Source organism: Hylobates moloch, unplaced genomic scaffold (assembly GCF_009828535.3).
Source record: "Hylobates moloch isolate HMO894 unplaced genomic scaffold, HMol_V3 SCAFFOLD_2, whole genome shotgun sequence".
NCBI lineage: Eukaryota > Metazoa > Chordata > Mammalia > Primates > Hylobatidae > Hylobates > Hylobates moloch.
The window spans coordinates 133,820,755-133,846,902 of NW_026652277.1; the positions used below are offsets into that span (position 1 = coordinate 133,820,755).

General features: G+C 36.7%; 1 protein-coding gene and 1 pseudogene across 1 annotated transcript in view; one reads left to right on the top strand and one right to left on the bottom strand.

Annotated features, from left to right (window-relative positions):
• FRK (fyn related Src family tyrosine kinase) overlaps positions 1–26,148 on the bottom strand; it is a 114,269-nt gene that overhangs the window by 71,678 nt on the left and 16,443 nt on the right. The window lies entirely within an intron of this gene.
• On the top strand, positions 20,604–21,003 carry LOC116471173 (triosephosphate isomerase-like; annotated as a pseudogene).

Genomic DNA, 26,148 nt, shown 5'->3' on the forward strand with positions numbered 1-26,148 from the left:
TGTGTTTTGAGAAACTGAAATATTCCCTGTCTCAATGACTGCCTTACTAGTAGGCATATTGCAATTAAATAAAATTTTATTTCAGAATTTTAGTGATACAAAGACATTTCCACCATGCTCTTTGCCTGGGATAATTTTTTTTTAATCATTGAAATACTCAGAGCATAATAAACTCTGACCTGTTCACTGTGACCCAGGAAAGGATTTTAAAATCTCATAGATTTGAAGAGACCTGCTGTTGGAAAGAGGGCACAGTAAAGGAACATCCTAAAGCCTTAGAATTAGAGCCTCAAGTAAGCTTGAGGAGCATATTTCTCTGAAGGTGAGTGATAATAGATTCATTACACAAGCCAGCTCCTCTCCGACTTATCTCCAGTGCATTCTTTGGATGGCAAGGCAAGGGGCTTGTGGTAGGAAAGCCTTCCTCTCCAGATCAAATGAGTCTGAGCACCTTGTTTCTTTCCTTCATAGCTCTTTCCTTAGCTTACTTTGTTTTTGGTATTATTCGATTAATTCCTACTCCCCGTTATACATGTAAGCTCAAGAGAGTGGAAACCTTATCTTTTACTTATCACTGAAATTCCAAGAGCCTAGCACAACACCTGGTATTAAATAAACTTGCATTCATACAGTTGAATGAATAAACAGATGATTATTTGAGGATGTGAGTCTTCCACTTGAAAGTTAAAAAGCTGACCAAATAATTTCAAAATGTGGGACAAGAATATAGAAAGAATATATTGAAGGTTTGGTACAGAGAGCAAAAGAACTAGTCCACTTTTACCAGTAATGAATAACCTCATAGCCAATCAGATGATCACAATCCAATGAGGACGATGACAATTATAACAATCATGAAAAGAATAACATTTGGATTCCACTTTATAATTAAGTGCCATCACCTAGAATATGGCACTTATTCTCATGTAACTCCTGGGGATAGTCAGAGCAAGTGCTTCAAAATCCCCACTTTGTGGAGAAAGGAACTAGAAATGACAGAAATTACATGATTTGTCATGCAGAAATAATAAGCAGAGCCAGTGTGTTGGCAGATGTGCAAAGCAGTTACATGTGACTTCACTAAAATTGTGCAGAATAGAAAGTGGGGAGTATGGACTTGTCCTCAAATAATAATACCACTCTACAGAGTGGGTCAGAAGTAGCCAATAGTTATGACTTATTAAGACCCAAACTTCAGGTTCTAAAAATGTTCCCATAGAATAACAAAATATCTGTTTATGAAGTTAAACATTAACTCCTATTTGTTGTTTAGAGGTAGGCTTGGTTGCATAAGGATTAAAATTTGAAAACAGAAAGCAAAATGAGATTCAAATAAATATTTAAATAAGTAAAGCAATCCTAAATGTGCAGATATTACCAATAATAAATTATGATCTTAAAGAAACTTTTCTAAACTATCAACAACAAAAAAATTGATCAAACATTTCAAAAGTAAAACCAAATTATTATTTATTCCATCTATAGAAAATAGTATTACAAAATCATTGTGACATGAAGAGCCAAAGAGAATGAAGTCAAAGACCACCATAAAAAAATTTATAAAAGACAGCTCATTAATATTTTATTATTCTCTAAATAATTTAAAGTGATCTCTTCTTTGGTCCTAGATCAATATTCCTTTTTTATGGTTTTTTTTTTTTTTTTTTTTGGAGTTTTGCTCGGACACCCAGGCTGGAGTGCAATAGCACGATCTCGGCTCACTGCAACCTCCACCTCCTGGGTTCAAGTGATTCTCCCGCCTCAGCCTCCCAAATAGCTAGGATTACAGGCACACACCACTACATCCAGCTAATTTTGTATTTTTAGTAGAGATGGGGTTTCACCATGTTGGCCAGGCTGGTTGGAACTCCTGACCTCAGATGACCCACCCACCTCAGCTTCCCAAAGTGTTGGGATTACGGACGTGAGCCACTGCACTGGGCCAATATTCCTTTTCTCAACAAATTCTGCAAACATCATTTTGTATCATTTTTCCTTAAGAGAGCTACCTCTCCAAATTAAATATTCTGTAGGCCCTCTAGATTCACCTGTGTTCAGAAATATTTTTGTAAACAGGAAATCGCAATGACAAGACACAATTTTTCCAACTCCTTGAGTTTCCACATATGTGCTCATAATAGGTATTTTTTAACTTTGCCCCATAAAACTTTTCAAATATATTCCAAAGTGGAGACAATAGTATAACCACTTTACCCAACATCCAGCTGCAACAATTATAATTTTTCTAATTGTATTTCTTGTGGTTTACTTTTGAAATGAATACAGATTTCTAAACTGTGGTTGGTTTCTAAACCTTAGTGGGGAAATTGAAGTGAAAAAAAGGACTAATAAAATTTCAGTGGTTTCATGTTTGTTTTTAAATGTAATATTTTTATGATCCATTAGCATTTAAAATCAAATTCTTTCTGTTCTTTAGAAACTAAAAAGATGAATTATAAATGTTTTAAATGCTGAGAAACATTTTAAAAATATATTAAAAAATAAATATTTATGGAGGCCTATTATGCGCTGAAGGAATAAAAAAAAAAGACCATGCTTGCTTACAAGTTTACATTGCAGTTGGAAAAACACAAACGTAGACCAGTATAAAAAGAAAAGGAGAGTCACAAAATACAAGCTTCCTAAGCATGCCATACATCATTTTGATGTCAGATAATTGGAGAAATATATTTTAAGAGAAATGTATCATGAGGAAATGTTTCATAATTGACATATATGATCAATATGTCAAATGGTGCAGACAAAATTTCACCTATAATGGCTGATCATTCAAAGGTTATGAGTAAAAAGAGCGATACAGTATAATTGCCTGGAATACATAACTATACTTCCACCTTCAAATTACAGTGCTATTAGTAGGAGTTTGACTTGACAAGTAGAGAACAAGAATTTTCTGCCTTATGATTTCTTTATGCTGCCTGCAGTCTTCATACCCATTGTATGTAATTAACTAAAATTAAATTTACAGCAAAGGTCATGTCACTTTAAAATCTCTTGATAACAAAAATAAGATGATTAAGAAATCTGTTCAACATAAATTTTCTTAGCATGCCCTAATGCAAATCTTTCTATTGCTTTTTCAAAGCCATATATTCCCTTTCAATTCATGTTTTGAAAAAAGAACAAATTAAACCTAGAAGACATAGAAGGAAGGAAATAGTAAAGACAACAGTAAAAAATGGTCAAAGGAAAACCAAACAATGGGAAGAATGCACAAAGACAAAAATTGATATTTTTGGGAAGATTAATAAAAGTCATAAGGCTCTAACAAGATTGTTCAAGAAAAAAATCAAAAATAATTTATCAATATCAGCAATTAAAGAGGAGACCATCACGGATTCTCACATACATTAAATTAATAATAAAGAAATACTGTTAACTATATGAAAATAAATTTGACAACTAAGATGAAATCGACAGGTTCCTCAATAAATATAAAGTACCCAAAATAACACAAGAAGAAACAGAAAATATTAATAACCCTATATTTTTTAAAGAAATTACATTCATAATTTAAAACCTTCGCACAGAGAAAACTCCATGCCCTCAGGGCTTCACAAGTGAATTCTACCAAAATTTAAGGAAGAAATAATATCAGTTTTACACATAAACTCTTTCAGAAAATACAGAAATAAAAAATGTTTTCCAGTTTGTTTTATGACACAGAGTTACCCTGATAGCAAAATCATAGACAATCATCTTTTTCCAAGAAAATGAAACTACAGATGAATATCTCTTATGAACACTGATTTGAAACTCCTTAGAATATACTGGTAAATCAAATTCATCAAAAATATATCACAACCAAATGGGATTTATCCCATTTAGAAGGTTATTTGAAAATCAGTTGTAATTGACCATATTGATGAATTAAAAAAGAAAAACTATATAATCAGCCACTCAATAGATGCAGAAAAATCTTTTTGAAAAATTCAACATCTATTCATGATTTAAAAACAAAAACACTTAGCAAAGTTGAAATAGAAGAAAACTTCCTCATTCTGAAAAGGGGCAACAATATAAACCCTTCACCTAACATCATACTCAGTGGTAAACTAAGAACAGACAAGAGCTACAAGCAGTTTTATATACACTGATGCAGACAAAGTCTGCAGTTAGATTCAGGCAACTTAATTATCTAATAAAACAAAAAAGACAATAATTTTCAAAGAATGTGACAGAATCTAGAGTAGCTACAACAATGTCCTATATCCAATCACAAAAATAGCAGCATAGCAAAGAAACTGAAGAGTAACCCATACTCAGGCAAAAAACCAGTCAACAAAAACGAACTCCAAGTATGTCCAGATGTTGAATTTTTAAATGGGCAGAAGACTTAACTGGGATGAATTTAAATGGGAGAATGAAGAAACAAATTACAATATAGTCAACTTCATAAAAGGAAATATGAAGTTGGCCAATAAGCACAGGAAAATGTGCTCAACATCATTAGTCATCAAGGAAATGCAAATTAAAACCAACGTGAGATGGCATTTCATAACAAATAGAATAGCTAACAAAAAGACTAACAATACCAAATATTGGCAAAGATGTGGAGCATCTCTCATATGTAAAGTCAAAATAGTACAAGGCCTTTGGAGAAATATTTGGCAATATCTTATAAAGTTAAACATACATTGACCCTATGATGCAGCAATTCCACTCTTGGGTATTTACTTAAGAAAAATGAAAGCATATGTCCACAAGTAGACTTGCACAAAAATGTTAATATGAGTTTTATTTGTAATAGACAAAAATGAGAAGCAGCCAAAATGTTCATCAACAGGAGAATGAAGAAACAAATTACAATATAGTCAACTCGTACTCAGAATAAAAAATCAGCAAACTAATGATACATACAATATGATTGAGCCTCAAAACCATTATGTCAAGCCAAAGAAGCAAGACACAGAAAAGTAGATATATGATTGCATTTATATGAAGTGCCAGCATAGGCAAAACTAAGCTGTGGTGATGGAATCACAGGGGCAGGGAAAGGGAGAGTATCTGGAAAGGGATATGGAATTTCCTGAGGTAATAGAAATGTTCTACATTGGGAGCCGCGGTGACTCAGACCTGTTGTCCTAGTGCATAAGGAGGCGAGGCTTAGGCGTTCGAAGCCAGCCTGGGCAACATAGAAACCTCTCATCTATATAACCAAGAAATGTTCTACATCGTTATTGTTGTGTTATTTGATATACATTTATCAAATTCCATTGAAATGTAAGCTTAAAATCTGTTATTTTACTGTGTGTAAACTGTACTTAAGAATAATTTTCCAGCCGGGCACGGTGGCTCACGCTTGTAATCCCAGCACTTTGGGAGGCCGAGGCGGGCGGATCACGAGGTCAGGAGATCGAGACCACGGTGAAACCCCGTCTCTACTAAAAATACAAAAAATTAGCCGGGCGTGGTGGCGGGCGCCTGTAGTCCCAGCTACTCGGAGAGGCTGAGGCAGGAGAATGGCGTGAACCTGGGAGGCGGAGCTTGCAGTGAGCCGAGATTGCACCACTGCACTCCAGCCTGGGCGACAGAGCGAGACTCCGTCTCAAAAAAAAAAAAAAAAAAAAAAAAAAGAAAGAATAATTTTTCAAAGCTACATTTAATTTTATAGCCCTAACATTTTCTTAGTTACACTTGAAAGTAACTAGGTTGGCTTTTGAGACAAAAATATTCCACTGAAAAGTTTGATCACAGAAATCTTTTCAAAAAGTTTGTGTCTGCTGCTATAGAATCCTGAGAACCTACACACACACACACACACACACACACACACACACACACACACACATATTAGACTGACCCATGTGAATATAACTTTCCTGGCTCCTGCTTCCTTACCATCAAGGAGGGTATGGAAATGACGTGAGTTGCTTGGGGAGAATATCTGCTTTCCTGATAAGATACTTACCTTTTTAAAAAAATGAGCTCTGGAAAGAAGGCTTTAAAGCAAAGAATAGAAAGAATTGCAGGCCCCATGAAAGGAAGAAATTAGAATTAGTGAGGCCCCAGAAGATCTGTCAAAAGAGATAACATAGACTGCCATTGCTTCTTTGTTTAGAAAGGTGTAGACATAGCCACACATTGCAGAGGACCAGCTGGATGAAGCTCTAATTCTGGAATCAAGAAAGTAAATATCTAATTGGCAATATTTGTTAGGAAAAGTTATGCTCCCAATTAGCTGAGGTTTTTGGAAAAGATATATTCAGATTGAAAAGTAAACAAAAATGTATCATTTGCTTTCACTGTATTCAAAAAATGACTAAAACTTTATCTTAAAATCTATACATGGAATCTACTCTGTATTTGACTATGAAATATTCTATTGAATTTCAGCAGTAAAAGGAAATTCCTGCCACTGATGGTGAAATCATCATGAACTTATACCTAGACCATAAATATGTTTTCAAATTAAACAACTCTTTTCTAGATACGATAAAGCTTGAAACCACACTCTTGTCATTTTGACTTTTTACAAAACTAGACTTATTAGAAGACCTAAAAGCACCCAACATATGTGGTTATATCTTTATTTGTTATAGCCTATTTCTTACCAATGTCCTTCCTATTACTAATATTTGTGTGTTATAATCCTCTGTTAATAATATGAGTTATCTGTCATTGGTTCCATAATACAGAATGATAAATACTGTTAGGAAAACAAGCTATTGTTATCTGTTTATGTTGAATCCAAAGTTTGCCATTTACTCACTGTAAAGGAGTATATTCCATATGTTGCATAGCCTCTGGCCTCAGTTTCCTCATCTGTTAAAAAGGGGGTAATAATAGTACATTCTTCACAGGGTTATTGCAAAGAGTAAAGTAGAATTGAATGGAAAAAAATTCAGCACCTTAATATCTCCTTGACATTTCAATTGGATTCTACCAATAACTCTATAAAAGTAATCTACCAATAACTCTAGAGTAATCTACCAATAACTCAATAAAGCACAGAGTACAGGGGACTTATCTTTCCATGCTCCTTCCTCCTTCATGACAGTACCCACAGAAGAGGAACTTTGTGTTTCTATAATGCTAAAAGCCATAAAAATATTTTTTAAAAGGAAAGACTCTAGCTGTATAGACTATGGCTAAGTCTGTCATCCATTTATTCATTTACATAGTTTTGAACTTTAGAATCAAGACTTCTGATTTCAGTTGAGAAATGTGCAGCAAATAATTCTCTAATCAAATTGTACTAATGTAAAACGCAAGGCAAAACCCTTCAGGATCTCCGGCTAGGCAAAGAGTTCCTAGACGTGACACCAAAAGTATGATTCATAATAGAAAAACATAAGTTAAACCAGGAAGGAAGGAAGGAAGGAAGGAAGGAAGGAAGGAGGGAGGGAGGGAGGGAGGGGGAGGGGGGGAGGGAGGGGGGGGGGGGGGAGGGGGGGAGGGAGGAAGGAAGGAAGGAAAGGAGGAAGGAAGGAAGGAAAGGAGGAAGGAAGGAAGGAAAGGAGGAAGGAAGGAAGGAAAGGAGGAAGGAAGGAAGGAAGGAAGGAAGGAAGGAAGGAAGGAAGGAAGGAAGGAAGGAAGGAAGGAAAGACACGTGTAACACACCCACCCGCCCACCCACCATTAGGTTTTGGTTTTTTTAACTGATGATAAAATGTCAGGGATGTGGATAAGATGTCTTTCAAGGAGCCAAATTCTTTGGGATCCAAGTTAGAGAGAGCTGGTTGCTTTGTCCACAAGGAAAGGCTTTGAGAAGCCAAAAGGTGACTTATTAATTCTACAAAGAATTTACCAGAAGGAAGGAAATGTAGCATCAGTGAATAATGCCAGTAACCAGCACCTGAAGAAATCATCAGCTGAATACCAAAACGGGGCAAACTGAAGAGTGGAGAAATATGTGTCAAAATTGGGCATGGAATAAGGTATAAAGTAGGGAAGAGATGATAAGGAATTTATAATAAATCTCTGAAGTATTGGCTATTGCTTTATGTATAACTTGTCATGTTCTCGCAGGAATAGAATCAGGTCTTAAAGAGTTGCCTGTGGGCCATCCTAAACTGTTCAATGCATTAGGAAAGGTGTGTTAGATGTGTTGGAAAACTGTTAGATGAGTTGAAAGTAATTGTTACTAATTACTTCACAAAGTGATTTTGAGGGCTAATGAGAGAGCATATTTAAATCATCCAACAATGTTCAAACTGCTATTCTTTAACATAAAATAACTTCCTCCCATCATACTACTAGAACAAAACAAAAAGACAGTCGCAAATAAACAGCCTTAACAGAAAAGAGACAAGACAGCATAATTTTTTAAACTGTCAAATAGGTTGACAGATGAAAATACTTATAATAGTGAATATAAGTGGCCTAAATGCTCCCATCAAGTCATAGAATTTAAGATTGGTTTAGAAAATCGAATCTGAGTGTATATTTCTTATCAAGTCACCAAAGGTGAAAAGATACAGAAATTATCAAAGTACAGTGTCAGATAAATTTTTATCGATTTAACTTTTTAAAAACTAGGCACAACAATGTAAATTTAGAAAAATTGGAGTTTGGAGTTTTTCTAAAAGCATCAGATTATAAAAGGTCATTATAATTGATAATTCATAATTCACAAATATGTTAATATATGCAAAATAGGATAAATAAAAATAGCATAAAGTAAGAACTATTCGAAAGTAAAAGGGAAAGCAGAACATTTGTAATCCAGTCCTATAGGTCTACAACAGATTCAATAAACAAAAATTATAAAAGGGCTTAAAGAAGAAAAAATAATATGACTAGAAAAATTATGATAAAAGACATTAAAAGAAAAATGCAAAATGAAACATGAGCTTTGAGTTAAAAAAAAAAAAAGCTGATTTATAGGAGTGGACAGGACAGTTAGAGATGCTAGCCAAAGGGAAGTGAGGAACTGTTCAGAGACAAAGTCAGGGTTCAGAGGAGAAGCTATCCAGTATCTACAGGAAAAGAAAACTGAGTCATTAAAATGCTCATAATAAGTGCCTATATGGTAGGTAGAATCTGACTCCTTTTACTGCACAGTCAACACTCAATAAAATACACCACTTCTGATACCAGATGTGTAGGAGGTTTTCCCCATACACCAAGCAATTCACCAGCAGACATCAGCTGCGTTTTCTACAATTTAACACAGTTTTGATGTTAACTGGTTATATTGTCACAAAACCCTTGTCACTACTCAGTACCATCATTATTTTTTCTGACAGGAAATCACGATTTATTTTTTTAAATTTCCTATACTAACAAATTTAAATTTTCTACATATGTTCCTTGACTAATTGCATTTTTATCTAATAAAATTTCAGTCTTGATTATTTAAAAACTGGATTTTTTTTTCTTATCATAAGGTGTGGACTCCATCAAAAGAAAACATTCATTCAATGTGGTAGTTAGTTAGCACTGCTGTAACAAAGCACTACAAATGGGTTAGCTTATCAGGAATGTATCTTCTTCCTACAGCTCTCAAGTTTACAAGTCTGAGGCCAACATGTCAGCATGTTAGCTCCTTCTGCGGTCAGTGAGGGAAAATCTGTTCCACGGCTCTCTCCTAGCTTCTGGTGTTTTGTTGGCAGTCTTTGGCATCCCTTAATTTGTAGATGCATCACTCCAGTCTCTGCCTCACATTCACATGGCATTCTTCCTTTGTGTATGTCTGAGTCTCCAAATTTCCCCTTTATATAAGTACATATTAGGGCTCCATCCTATGCCCGTATGGTCTCCTCCTAACTAACTAGATCTGCAATGTCTCTATTCCAAATCAGGTCACATTCTGAGGGTAAAGGCGGTTGGGGACTTCCACATAAAGACTTTGGGGGGACATACTTCAACTCATAGCATTCAGTAATTCACTTATCAATATATTTAGGCAGAGAACATTTATGTCATAAATCCTACAATGCTTAGCCTTATGCTGTCATTGGAAGGAAAGAACAGACAGTTGAGATGTGGGACCTGCCACTCTGTTTTGCTCACTCTGCTCCAGCCACACCAAGCTCCTCCATGTTCCTGGGCACAGTTAGCAAGCTCCTTCCTCAGGGACTTTGCACCTTCTCTTTCCTCTGCCTGGAACGCTCTTCACTAGATCCTTCAATTCACCACCTCTGTGAGATCTTCCCTAACTATCCCATTTAAAATAGTGACACCACTCATCTCACACTGCTTATTTCTCCTTCTAATTTTCTCAAAAATGCTTCTCATCTTCTAACATAGTCTATAACTTACTTCTTTGTTTTGTTTATTGTCTGCCTCCCCACTAGAATTAAACAACTTGAGAACAGGGATTTTTGTCTGTTTTGTACACTGCTGTAACCCCAGGGCCTAAAATCATGCTCAGATAATGATGATGCAATGGATTAAGTGCTATGAGAGATACTACAGCCTTAAGGTTGAAGTTCAATATTCTCTTATTTATTTTATACACATTTATTGAGCACCTATTTAGGTACTGCTTGTGTAGTAGTGAGTCATACCAAATTCACTTTCTTTTTTTTTTTTTTTTTTTTTTGAGACGGAGTCTCGCTCAGTCGCCCAGGCTGGAGTGCCGTGGCGCAATCTCGGCTCACTGCAAGCTCCGCCTCCTGGGTTCACGCCATTCTCCTGCCTCAGCCTCCTAAGTAGCTGGGACTACAGGCGCCCACCACCACGCCGGGCTAATTTTTTGTATTTTTAGTAGAGACGGGGTTTCACCGTGTTAGCCAGGATGGTCTTGATCTCCTAACCTCGTGATCCGCCCACCTCTGCCTCCCAAAGTGCTGGGATTACAGGCGTGAGCCACCGCGCCCAGCCCACTTTCTTTTTTTTATTCTCTCTTTGCTCTTCAGAATAAAAGCTTCCTAAATCATCAATTTAATTCAGTATTGTTTTATTGCATAAAGTAAGGGCCAGGCACTGTGCAAATTATTTATATTAATTATTCATCTATTCTACAAAACAACCCTATAAGGGAAGCACTCTTACAATCACTTCCTACACAAGGAAACTGAGATGTTTTAAGCCTTTTCTGAGGTCAAAGTAGCAAGCCAGAGGGCTAGAATGCAAATCCAGATTTATCAGTCACCCCTTTTCCATCTGAAGGTTCTTTCATTCATCATCATCTATCTAAAAATCAAAATACTCTGATATTGTGCCCTTAATTCCTTTTGTAATCTGATTTTTAAGGAAAATTTTTTTCCAATTATTTTGTATTTTTGTTTGTTTTAGTTTAACTTTATTAATTCCAGATCCTATTTATTTTCTAGCCATCTCAGAAAGTACTGTATAAATTCTTACTCTTTGAAATTGAATTTCGTCATGGCCTACAATAATCAGTTTTTATTTATGAACCACAGACCCCTCGGAAGAAGGTATAATTCATATTTGTGTGGTATAGAGTTGGTATCTGAAACAGGTGTTTTCCTGGCCTCATAGTAGAACAGAGTTTGAGATTATAATGAGCCAGCCACTCCACAGTTCAGACCCTCTCAATTTCTTTTTGATCCTTAGTCAGGGACAGGGGTAAGGGAGAGAGGATGATCCCTCAGGTGTCCCATAAAATGCTATTTCCCTTGGTCCAGTGTGCCTGACCACTCATGGTTTTGCGAACTTACTTTGGGGAATTCGAGAACTCAGCCCAAATCATTTCCCAAGTGGTGCTGTTTATGGATTCTGTTCACTCACAATATCTGTACCATTAATTTGTATTCAAGTAACTTGTGGCTTGAATGTCTTTGTACCTTAGCAGACAATCTTCTCATATTATGTTGCATAGTCCCTGCCTTGGAAACTGTGATATTGTGACGTAATAAGAAATACATCTTTGGTCTCTGGCCCAGTTCCTGGCAGAGAGCTCCTAAAACTCTTATCATTTTCTGAGTGATAGGAGCGCTAGGTGTATATTTTGTTTTAATATTTGGTCTTTGACCCCAACTCCTGACACAAAGCTCCTAATCCTTTGGAATTTCCTGGGTGATAGGAGCATCTTTTGTTCTAATGGGGTAACACACGGTGGGCTTCTGAATCGGGGCTGGTCACCAGAAAGAAAAAGCCATGAGGAAGGAAGAGCTGGAGATCTAATAATTGATCATACCCACGTGATAAACCCTCCATAAAAAAAGCCCTGAACATGTGGATGTGTCTGGAGGGTAGTGCATTTGGGGAGGGTGTGGAAACCCTTCATTGCTTTCCCCATACCTCACCCTGTGAATCTCTTTGATCAGGCTGTTCATCTGTATCCTTTACAATGTCCTTTGGAATACATTGGTAAACGTGTTTCCCTGAGTTCTGTGAGCCACTCGAGCAAACTAATCAAACCCCAAGAGTGGGTCATGGGAAGCACCCAATTTATAGCTAGTTGGTCAGAAGCATAGGTCACAACCTGGGGATTGTAGCTGGTATCTGCAGTAGGGGACACTCTTGTGGGACTAAGCCCTTAAGCTGTGCAGTCAGTAGGATCCTTTACAAACATATTTGGCAATAAGCAGTAAGAGCCTTAAATCATTCATTGTTCGGCTCAGTAATTCAGATTCTTGGACTCTATCCTTAAAAAAATCGTGCAAAACATGGAAAAATCTTTATATGGAAAGAAATTTGTTGCTATGCTATTCAAAACATTAGAAAAATAAAAAGTGTAAGAAAGTCCAAATGCTAACTGTTAAGATGAGGGTTAAATTATGATTAATTCACTGACAGAAATATGAAAATTAGAAAAACTAAGCTGAAGACTGGGTAGCACCTTAAAATGTACAGAAGTAAAAAAGTGGAATATGTACACTGATTACTTTCGTGCAGAAAACATATGCACGTGAAAACTAAGATATTTTACTTTTGTATAATAAATTTGTTATACATATATCACCTGAAAAATATATTTTAGTAACATTCAAAAATGTCATTATAACACAACATATTACTTTGTGCCAAAAATACTTCAGTGAATTTCAGAGAGGAGGAAAATCACACTTAGCTCCAATGGTTGAGAAGAGATGTAATGCAGGAAGTTAGATTTAAAGTGGATATTGAACAATTTGGATGGCAGAGAAATGAGTACACATTCACAACAATACTTTTAATTTATGTTCCAAACTCCACATCACCCCAATTTGGAGTAAGAAATCAACTCAATGGATCTGTGTACGTCTAAGCCAATCAGAATTAGAGTCCATGGACTCCCACAAAGCCGTGTGACCTCCAAGTCTGACGTCAAAATTACATCAAGATCAGCTAGAAATAGATTCGGTTAGGTTTCTTTCAATTTGTTTCTTAAAAGATGAAAGTGTTATAAAAATACACCATGACTTGGTTATCTTTAACCAATTTATCTATGAAATATGAAACAACAGATTAGGAATAAAATTTATTTTGAGAAACAATATGATCATTCACATGAAAACTGTCCCAAACTCTCAGATATTTTTAAATTCCTAAAAGATTTTCTCAGACTTACAATTATTTCTCATTACTTCATTCTAACAGACCGTCACCATAATTCTGACATTATAACTAAATTCATATTCAAAATATACACAAGAGGAAGCTGTAGAAAAATTTCCAACATAAGGTTCCTTCCTAATAAAATGAATCCCTCATTGTATTTTAAGGCCTACAGGGTCAGGAACTGTGTATCATTTCTCAGATTCATCCACATATGAAGCACATGGAAGACAATAAATTTTTTCTGAGAAAATCAACACAAGTAAAAATCATAAAGTGAAAGACTAACAGACAATATTATAGAAATATTTTTAAAATTTTGTGTAGCAAAAAAACATAATAAAAGTCAAAAGTCAAGCTAAAACTGAAAAACATCTGCAACACATGAGAAAAAAGAGATACTTTTCTTACAATGTTCTCTTACATGTAAATGAGAAAAGATTGACATTTAAGAGAAAAACGGGCAAACATGCAGCCTTTCCCCAACACCACGATATCCTGAGGAAGGAGTGATCATTACAGAGTAAGTATAGAAAAAAAAATCAGGATTCACATGGCAGGTTTAATAGGTTTGCTTAATAATACAGAATTTGAAGAGAAATCTTTAATAAACGTGGTGTATTGATGAATGTGCATAATCCACTCAGCATTGTTCTTAGGATCCATGTTTAAACATTTTACATTGTTAATTAATGTTGGTTAATATTGGAATTTCTGTTAATTACAACTAAAATGTCAAGTAGCATTACTGCAAACACATATTCATTTATATTTCATGGCCATGTTTAATTTCTTGAGGGAGGGAGAAACATCTTTGAGATGCAGAGAGTAATTTTATGTAATAGCACCACAGAATTGATTCACATTGTTTTTCCATTGTTTACAGCTTTTTTGGGGTGTGTATATATTTCATTCAATTCATTGAAAAAATTCTTCTTTGCAGACATAAATAATGGAATTCATGCCTGTGACAAGCAAAAAATAAAAATAAAAATTTTTAAATTATGGAAATAACAGAAAAGCAAATGCAATCAAGGGTTGTGAAATGCCTAGGACTGAAATCTAGAAATCTGTTCATTAATAACATAGCCTTTTGTTGTCATTTTTAGAAACACTAGAGACTATTTTCACCTCTCAGATTGTCCCTTCTTGCACTCAGCATCCTTGAGCAAGAAAGACTGTGTTCTCCAGACTGTATGATGGAACACAGGCAGCCAGTTATTAATAAGATCAATTTGAACTGCCAGGCAGAGATGAAACATCAGCACAAGCTAATTAAAAGGTTACATTTCAATTAAAATATCTAAGTAAGAATAATAGTCATTCCCACAATATCAATAGACTTTGAAACTGGCTATGTTCACCAATATCCTCAGGATAAATGTACATATCCATGGACCAAGAAAGACACTTTCCCTTTAATATAAAAATAAATTACTTAGGGATAATTTGGCCTAAGCCCATAGATCAGTGGTTCAGGATAGAGCAAGGTATTACATCTATGAGACCGGTTCTTCAGCTTTTAAATCCTAATTGAGCCAGTTACTTTTCTCTTTATTTTGTACAAATTTATTGAACAATAAAGTTTAAAATCTAGGCTCTAAACAAATTTTATAAAATCATTTTTCAACTAGATGTCTAGTTTTCTGCCCCATAAAAGTCCTGTGGCAGAAGTGGAAGAAGCCAAGGAAAAAGAAATGAGGAATTAAGTCAGGGAAGTGATGGTGTAAATGAGAGATAATTAGGGCCTTGAAAGTCCCTGCAAGGAGACTCAGAAGTCAACTTTAAGTCAGACAGAAAACCGCTGGAGGATTTTGAACAGAGACGTAATTTTAATTTTTTGGCATTTTAATGGGGTCACTCTGCCTGCTGGGTTGAGCATAGATGGTATTTAAGGTAAGGGTTACATCACAGAGGCCAGTTAGGAAACTATCACTCTAAGCCAGATTGAAAGTTCAAGGTGGGTTGGACCAGATGGGAACAGGAGCTGATGAGAGATGGTTCATTTGTGGATACTGCTGAAGGAAGAGGCAAAGCAATGTGTCTGGGAATGAGGTATGAAAAGAAAATGGAAATCAGAGTGATTCCAAGGTATTTGGCTTGAGCAAATGGAGGATACTTGCTGTTGACAGAGCTGGGGGAAACTTTGTGGGGCCTGATCATGGGATGAATGCAGGAGCTCGGTTTGAGAGCTATTGGAAATGTCTGGAATTTGAAAACTTCCATTTGCAAATGGCAATGTCAAGTAGATCATTGAGTATACACGTCTCAAATTGAACGAGATGACCAAGAAAGTGAGGACAGAGAGGGGAGAACCAGAGTTAGAGCTCTGGGGCACTCTGACATTTTGTAGTAAAACAGAAAGAATCAGCAAAAAATGTCTCAGCCAGTGGTATAGAAGGAAACCTGGAGATCAGCTGTACTGAAGATCAATTAAAGAAAGTTTATTAAAGACGATGAGTTATCAAGTGTTAAATAATATTGGCAGTGGTTACCAGAGACTGGGAAGAGTAGTGGGGAAGGGGATGAACAGAGGTTGTTTATTGGGTAAAAACATACAGTTAGACAGAAGGAATAAGTTATAATATTTAATAGTACAGCATGATGTCTATACTTAACAGTAATTGCATATTTCAAAATATCTAGAAGAGAGAATTTGGAATGCTCCCAATCTCAAAATACCTAGAAGAGAGAATTTGGAATGCTCCCAACACAGAGAATTGATCAGTGTTTGAGGTGATGGATATCCCAATTACCCTGACTTGATCATTATATATTGTATGCATGAATCAAAATATCACAGGTACACCATAAATATGTATAATTATTATGTATCAAAAATAATGTAGATAACTAAAATGAGGACTAAGAGCTGACCAACAAGTATTACGATGTGGAATTTCCTTGGTGACTTTTGATAAGAGCAGCTTCCCAGAGTAGTAAGAAGAATAATCTAACTGCAGTGTGTTCAAGAGAGAATGAGTCAGCAAAATTCAGATTGTGGGAAATTCCACAGGCAAAGGAAGTAAATTGCAAGGAAATTAACGCAGAGAGAAGATCCATTTTAAACGAGATTAAAAGAGACAAATCAATTATAAAAAATGGACTTTATGTGTTCTCACAAGCAACCACAAGACATACCCACAAAAATTTGGATTCAAATAAATCATAAAAAACAAACTATAAAACTGTGAGAAGTTTTACCCTGGATACTTGGTAATATTAGGGCTATTTTATTTTTTAGGGGAGATTATTTTATAATTATGTTTGTTTATTAAGAGTATTTCATGTATTTTAGATATACTTACAAAATTATTTACAGATAGAATTATATGATGCCTAGGATTTGCTTCAAAATAACACGATAGTGGATGGAAATTGGGTGGGAAGAAGAAATATTAATATAAGGATGAGATAAGATTGCCATATGTTGAGAATTGTTGAAGTTGAGTAATGGTACCTAGTGGTACTATTCTCTATCCTTTTTATATGTTTGAACTTTTTTATAATAAAAAGTTTAAAATTGTAGTGTGGGAGATCAGAGAGAGAAGAAAAAAATAGGACCCTGAGTATAGGCAACTTTTTCAGAGTTTTGCTATATAGTAGAGATTCGTGTGCAGTAATCAGAGAGGAAGCAGAGTCGAGCATTGTTTTTAAGAGTTAAGAATACTGATTTTGTTTGCTGCTGCTTGGCCTTCCAAGAAGAACTTAGTTCTGACAAATAATTTAATTCTTTACTAATCAGAATTTAAGTTATAGTGGTGACCTCAAGAGAAGTCAAAAATTGTTTTAAGAAATCAATATACAAATATCCAATTTCAGTTGACCTCACAGGATGCTTAAGGATCATCCACATCATAACATTTCTAACAGTCTTATTCTTTTCCAATATAACTACAACCATTACTCACATCCACATATCCACCAAAAACACACATTCAGAAACTCTCTACATAATAACATTGAACGAAAATTCTGTTTCAAAGTTATAATCTGCTAATATAACTCACTAGCAAAGTATTAGCACATGACAGCTAGTAACTTTGGATTAAATATAACCACTGCCCAAATCAAAAAATGAAGAAGCAAGGAAAATTTTCAAACACTTCATGTAGCTATTCCTTAAAATCAAACTATCAACTCATTGGCTTATTAGTAGAATTAATTCTTAAACGTTTTCCTTAATCACTACTGTACTCACTTTTTTTTTCAATATTGCTGACTAACAAGTACTCAGTTGTTGCAACAACTACCCATAAATAAATAGAGAGCAGGTGAATGTCTGTTTCTATGGTTTCTATTTACAGTAGAGAGAGATTGTTTGACACTTGATACTTTCCTTTTATAATCGAAATTTAAGTATTGCCTTCTCTCTATTCTTATCCTTCTTCTCCTCCATCCTGTAATGCTATCTATTTTCTTTCTCTTCATCTGGCTCTCTTTCTCAATCACCATTACCTCTAAGTTCCATTAAAAGTGATTTAATTTCAGTTTTCCATTCTAGGAAAAATGTCTGGACAGAAAAGGAACAAGCAGTGGGAGAGCTGCCTGCACTTTTTTTAATAATAAGTTTGAGCAAATACACTTTGTTTCTTAAACTAGATCAGCAACTTAAGAAGACATGACAGAGTTTCCTTCTTTGCTTAGACAAAGCCTCTTTCTATGACAAATCTTCGAGTAACAGGGATAGTTCCCTCCACCTCCATCTTTCAGCAGTGTCTGATATCTGTTTGATAAGATAAGCTTCAGGAATGCAGTGAGCCAATTACTTGGGTTGCCCTCAGCAAATATACTTACTTACTGCTGGATCAGACTAAAACATTCATTATTTATACCCCTATTTCTGTACCATCGTACAAAATTACAGCAAACAAAAGTTGGTAAAATATAATGTTACATTGATAACAAAAAACATCAGTTTGAAAAATAATTTGGGATCATTTTTCTCATAATACTCTCTGTATAAAATTGAATCACCCAAGTGTGCTCAATGACCTGTCAGTGTACAATGATGCAATAGAAATGGTAAAACAAAATCCTTTATATCATCCCAAAACTGTTGAGCAAAGATTCCTGAGATAGACTTCCCTTGCTTTTGAGAAAATTAGTTTCTGGGAAGTGATTTTCAAAGTCAAACAAGGCGGTAATATTCTTTTGAAAAGGAAAAAAATAATACTTTATTCATTAAATAAGTAAAATAACGTTACAACATAGATATCAATGTACTTAACTGTAAATTAAATGTACAGATATGTTGAGCGAATTAAATGAGCACTGTCCTATGTCAACATTGGAGCTGTGCAGAAACATATGAACCTTCCCTAATCCAAGTTCAATTATGTATTCCTTTAACTCCTCAAAAAGCAATTTCATATTCTACATGTGAGCATGCCAAGAGAAAAAAAGTTACTTTTAGTATTATTAACATAGTATTTCTTTGAATATTAAGTCAGCAAATAACACATATTTCAGGTTTGTCCTAATGGAGAATGTCAGGCACACCCAAATGTATCAGTGCTTTCTTTGTAGACTTTCTGAATCGATCAGCCAAGAAAAGCTATTAACTTACTCTAATACTCTACAGAAGCCTTTGGTTTTACCAAAATGCCTGTACAGCCAATTTCCCATTAGCAAATATAAAAGATTTTTTATATTACTATTAAGTTGCTTTAGCAAATTCAATTTTAGGTCCCTGAAGTCTCTTACTTGGTTCCGCTGCCTGTACAACAGGTGTTCGTATTTTTGTGCATTGCTTTCTTTTTACATTAAGATAAACAACACCAAAGTGTAATAGATAATTTGGTTGATATAAAGAAAGTAGAATGAGGGAAGAAATGGGCTTAATTCACTTTCAATGACAATTATTAGAATTTCATTTTCTACACTACAGACCCAATGGTAAAGGAGCAAAAGGTCCAGGGATTTTAAAAATATAATTAAAATAATATAAGCACAGAATCATGAACTTTCTGGCATGCCCATATTTGTCTGACTTATTTCCATACTGAGCACAATACCCACATCCAGTCTTCCCTCAGCTACTGCATACTATTATCTGTCTACTCGTAAATCTCTTCTTATTCTCTATAGTTTCTCACACATTCTCACTTGTTTTCCTTAAACATTAGCTTATTTCTTTTATTTTTGCCTTTGGGTTCATTTGTTTAATAAACATCTTCTTTTCTGATGTGTATTAAAAATTCACCTGCCTTTTTTACCCACATTTTAAACTAATGTGTCTCCTCTTTTTCTTTGTCTTGATTGTTTTCTCTACACCTCATATTTCTCCTCTACTGCACCTGGGTCTCATTCAGGTAGAGTGAAGAAAGGCCCAACTGAAGGTACTTTCCTGCCTCGCTTTGCAGATTTGGAGGAAAACAGAATGAATCCTACACATGTGTACAAACCCGCAAATGAGGGGAAAGCACAGGGAGCTTGTGTCAAATTATCCAGCAAAGATGTGCACAGTTAGAATTGAAAAGCAATGAGATAAACAAGGTAAGAGGCAGGGGAGACAGTACCAACCAGCATGAGAGCCAGAGAAGCAAAATGGGAGCCAGGTAAGGAAGTAGCTAGAGGAGGTTTCTGGCCAACATTCACTAATTACAATTTATCAAACAGCCTATCATATTTGGTTTACAATGAGTCTTCCAACCAAGCTCAGAAAGGCAATTTAAAAATATATTTTTTAATTAGTATATAGATTAAGATATAAAAATTTTTTTCTTTACAATTTAAGGTTCTAAAATGTAAAACATGTCAAGACTGATCATTATTATTCATGTATTAGAGTAGGTTAAAATAGCAGATGCCTATAAAACCCCACATATGTTCTATAGAATAACAATTTAAAAGAATTCAAAAAAAGAGAGTGTGAGAAGGAAGGAAATAAGCCATACTTAAAGACAAATATGGTTATTATGAATAAGCATTAGCTGGACTCTGAGCTTCCTAGTGGCTAAGAATAAAGAAAACCATGATGTGTAATAAATTTTTAGTATCTGCTTTGAGGAAGCAATTCAATTTTTCAAGAGAAATGAACCTTAAGCTTTTGCCCATATTAATCTTACAACACAGGTTCTTACATTTTTTTAACATGATACCTTTTAGAATATCATAAAACCTATAATCCCCAAACTAGAAAATCACAGAAGGCTGACACTGACCTTCAGCGCCTCAGCTCCAGCGCCATGGCGACCTCCAGGAAGTTCTTCGTTGGGGGGAACTGGAAGATGAACGTACGGAAGAAGAGTCTGGGGAAGCTCATCCGCACTCTGAACGCGGCCAAGGTGCCGGCCGACACTGAGGTGGTTTGCGCTCTCCCCCCTGCCTATATCAACTTTGCCCCAGAAACTAGAGCCCAAGATTGCTGTGGCTGCGCAGAACTGCTACAAAGTAACTAACGGGGCCTTTACTGGGGAGATCAGCCCTGGCATGATCAAAGACTGCGAAGCCAGTCAAGGGTCCTGGGGCACTCAGAGAGTAGGCATGTCTTTGGGGAGTCAGATAAGCTGATGGGGCAGAAAGTGGCCCATGCTCTGGCAGAGGGATTCAGAGTAATCGCTTGCATTGGGGAGAAGCTAGCTGAAAGGGAAGTGGCATCACTGAGAAGTTTGTTTTCGAGAAGAAAGAGGTCATCGCGGCCGGGCGCGGTGGCTCACGCTTGTAATCCCAGCACTTTGGGAGGCCGAGGTGGGCGGATCACGAGGTCAGGAGATCGAGACCACGGTGAAACCCCGTCTCTACTAAAAATACAAAAAAATTAGCCGGGCGTGATGGCGGGTGCCTGTAGTCCCAGCTACTCGGAGAGGCTGAGGCAGGAGAATGGCATGAACCCAGGAGGCGGAGCTTGCAGTGAGCCGAGATTGCGCTACTGCACTCCAGCCTGGGCGACAGAGCGAGACTCCGTCTCAAAAAAAAAAAAAAAAGAAGTCATCGCAGATAACATGAAGGACTGAAGCAAGGTCATGCTGGCCTGTGAGCCTGTGTGGGCCATTGGTACCAGCAAGACTGCAACACCCCAGAAGGCCCAGGAAGTACACAAGAAGCTCTGAGAATGGCTTAAGTCCAACGTCTCTGATGTGGTGGCTCAGAGCATCCGTATCATTTATGGAGGCTCTGTGACGGGGGCAACATGCAAAGAGCTGGCCAGCCAGCCTGAAGTGGATGGCTTCCTCGTGGGTGATGCTTCCCTCAAGCCCGAATTCGTGGACATCATCAATGCCAAACAATGAGCCCCATCCATCTTCCCTACCCTTCCTGCCAAGCCAGGGACTAAGCAGCCCAGAAGCCCAGTAACTGCCCCTCCCCTGCGCATGTTTCTGATGATGTCATCTGCCCCCTCTTGTGGCCTCATCCAAACTGTACCTTCCTTTACTGTTTATATCTTCACCCTGTAATGGTTGGGATCAGGCCACTCCCTTCTCCACTTAGTATAATCGTTGGAACTAGACCTCACCAAGGTGGCTTCTCCTTGGCTGAGAGGTGGAAGGGGTGGAATTTGCTGCTGGGTCCCCTAGGCCCTAGTGAGGGCAGGAGAGAAACCATCCTTTTCCTTCTTACACCCTAAGGCCAAGATCCTCCTCTCAGAAGCCATGAGTGCTGCCCTCTCCCACGGTGCCCGTGCCTGTGTGTGCTGTGTATGTGAACCACCCACATGTGAGGGAATAAACACCTGGCACTAAAAAAAAAAAAAAAAGGAAAAAGAAAATCAAAGAAATTTTATAGACATTTTCAGAGATTCATGAACTGTTTCAAGCCTATCCTTGGAACCTCTAGGAGTCCATGATCTATGTATTAAGGATTCTTGTCATTAGAATGGACATGGGGGAAGTCTTAAAAGTCATAGTGAATAATGACAGCAGAAACTGCAAAATCTGTTTTAATGTCTTTCTTATTTAAGAGCATAATATTAAGAGATAATTTAGTGAAAATAATTGTGTAAAGAAGGTAAAGTCATATGTAAATGACTTTATGTATAAAAGGTAAACTACATATGTGCAATCACAATGTCTATATTTGACCTTATGGCCAGTATACTAGCTACCTTTATTTTTCATGGCATAAATGACTTCTAATAATTTCTTCTAATAATACCCTATGGAAGTATAGAATCTATAATACTCAAGTAAATCTAATAGCAATCCATTTATAATTCTCTTACTATATTTTATAGTTTACTAACATACATTTGCAAACAATATATTATTTGGTTGTCCTTATTTGTGGGCTTTATAAAAATAGAACTATGTTACATGTAGTCTCTTGAAACTTTTTTCACGCAATATTATGCTACCAAATTGCACCCATTATTATACATTACTCAGTTCATTATTTTAATCTTCTATATTTTATTCAATAAATAAGCCATAAATTATTCCTCACCCATTAATAGACGTTTGAATTGATTCCAGCATTTGCTATTAGAAATTTAGGTGGTATCAACATCTTCTGGGAAAAAAGATTTACTCTGACAATGGAAACAGGGGAAGAACTCATAGGCTCATTACTAGTAATTGTCTAAGTCTTGGGCTAGCTGGTTATATGGATGTTCATTAATTATTATGGCTTTAGAAACTACCTGAAAGTTACATATATTATTTTGTATTTATAAAATATATTTTAAGATAAAATTGATAAACTAGAATATTTTATAATACTAAAAATTTTGGATAATGGAGATTCACGCTTTAAAAGATGGTAGAAATTTCTTTAAGCACCAAAATTTTCAAAAGTGAAAAATTATCTATTGGGATTCTTTGGTCTCCACTAATTACTATGTAATAATTTTGTTTTCTATCATTTTCCCAGGACCTACTAAATCAATAGCATGTCTTTCCATTTTCCTCAACTACCACTTCCCTGAGTTAGACTTTGATAAGAGATAGCACAGAGTTCAAAGTGATTCAGCATCAAAACCAGTACCTGTCTGTTTTGCTATAAACTATTGCATAACACAAATGCAAGGTATTGAGTTGCTTTTTTATTGTTTTTATCTGAAATGTCACTGTATTCTCTGGATTATAACAGCCTAAGGCTAAACAGAGGAATACTGTATAACCACTGTATACCAGAAAAGAAAACCTGGGCTTCTTAATTCATTCCCTATCTGTCTTCTAGGAAAGTGCAAAGAGGATCATGTGTTGTTCTTGTGTATAAAAGATTCCTTGAAGCATCTTGGATTAAGTCGTGCGCAAGATGGCTGAATAGGAACAGCTCCGGTCTGCAGCTCCCAGCAAGATCAACACAGAAGGTGGGTGATTTCTGCATTTCCAACTGAGGTATCCAGATCATCTCACTGGGACTGTTTAGACAGTCGGTGCAGCCCACAGAGGGCAAGCAGAAGCATGAGGCGTCGCCTCACCCAGGAAGCTCAAGGGGTCAGGGAACTCCTTACCCTAGCCAAGGGAAGCTGTAAGGGACTATGCCGTGAGGAACGGTGCACTCCAGCCCAGACACGACTCTTTTCCCACAGTCTTTGCAACCCACAGATGAGGAGATTCCCTTGGGTGCCAATGCCACCAGGGCCCTGGGTTTCAAGCACAAAACTGGGCAGCCGTTTGGGCAGACACCAAGCTAGCTGTAGGAGTCTTTTTCATACCCCAGTGGTGCCTGGATCACCAGCGAGACAGAACCGTTCACTCCCCTGGAAAGGGGGCTGAACGCCAGGAATCCCAGTGGTCTAGCTCAGTGAATCGCACCCCCACGGAGCCCAGCAAGCTAAGATCCACTGGCTTGAAATTCTTACTGCCAGCACAGCAGTCTGAAGTCTACCTGAGACACTAGAGCTTGGTCAGGGAAGGGGCATCCACCATTACTGAGGCTTGAGTAGGCGGTTTTTCCCTCACAGTGTAAACAAAGCCACCAGGAAGTTCGAACTGGGCAGAGCCCACCACAGCTCTGCAAAGCTGCTGTAGCCAGACGACCTCTGTAGCTTCCTCCTCTCTGGGCAGGGCATCTCTGAAACAAAGGCAGCAGCCCCAATCAGGGGCTTATAGATAAAACTCCCATCTCCCTGGGACAGAACACCTGGGGGAAGGGGCAGCTATGGGTGCAGCTTGGGCAGACTTATACATTCCTGCCTGCCAGCAAAGGGAAGCCCAATAGACTAGCAGCAGATCTCTCTGCAAAAACCCCACAGGCCAGAATAGAGTGGGGGCCAATATTCAACATCCCTAAAGAAAATAATTTTCAACCCAAAATTTTATATCCAGACAAACTAAGCTTCATACACAAAGGAGAAATAAAATCCTTTACAGACAAGCAAATGCTGAGAGATTTTGTCACCACCAGGCCTGCCTTACAAGAGCTCCTGAAGGAAGTACTAAATATGGACAGGAAAAACAGGTTTCAGACACTGCAAAAACATACCAAATTGTAAAGACCATCGACACTGTGAAGAAATTACATCAACTAACGGGCAAAATAACCAGCTAGCATCATAATGACAGGATTAAATTCACACACAACAATATTAACCTTAAAAGTAAATGGGCTAAATGCTGCAACTAAAAGACACAGACTGGCAAATTGGATAAAGAGTAGACTCATAGATGTGCTGTATTCAGGAGATCCATCTCATGTGCAAAGACACATATAGGCTCAAAACAAAGGAATGGAGGAATATTTACCAAGCAAATGGAAAGCAAAAAAAAGCAGGGTTGCAATCCTAGTCTCTGATAAGACAGACTTTAAACCAATAAAAATCAAATAAGACAAAGAAGGGCATTACATAATGGTAAAGGGATCAATACAACAAGAAAAGTTAACAATCCTAAATATGTATGCACCCAATATAAGAGCACCCAGATTCATAAAGCAAGTTCTTAGAGACCTACAAACAGACTTAGACTTTCACACAATAATAGTGGGAGACTTTAACACCCACTGTTAATATTAGACAGACCAAAATGAGACAGAAAATTAATAAGGTTATTCAGGACTTGAACTCATCTCTTGACCAAGTGGACCTAATAAACATCTACACAACTCTCCACCCTGAATCAATAGAATATACATTCTTCTCAGCACCACATTGCACTTATTCTAAAAGTGATCACATAATTGGAAGTAAAACACTCCTTAACAAATACAAAAGAATGGAAATCATAACAAACAGTCTATCAGACCAAAGTGCAATCAAATTAGAACTCAGGATTAAGAAGCTTACTCAAAACCTCACAACTACATGGAAACTGAACAACCTGCTCCTGAATGACTACTGAGTAAATAATGAAATTAAGGCAGAAATAAATAAGTTCTTTGAAACCAATGAGAACAAAGACATAACGTACCAGAATCTCTGGGACACAGCTAAAACAGTGTTTAGAGGGAAATTTATAGCACTAAATGCCCACAGAAGGAAGCGGGAAAGATCTAAAATCGACACCCTAACATCACAATTAAAAGTACTAGAGAAGCAAGAGCAAACAAATTCAAAAGCTAGCAGAAGACAAGAAATAACTGAGATCAGAGTAGAACTGAAGGAGATAGAGACATGAAAAACCCTTCAAAAAATCAATGAATTCAGGAACTGGTTTATTGAAAAGATTAACAAAATAGATAGACCGCTAGACAGACTAACAAAGAAAAGAGAGAAGAATCAAATAGACACAAAAAGTGATAAAGGGGATATCACCACTGATCCCACAGAAATACAAAATGCCCTCAGACAATACTATAGACAACTTTACACAAATAAACTAGAAAATCCAGAAGAAATGGATAAATTCCTGG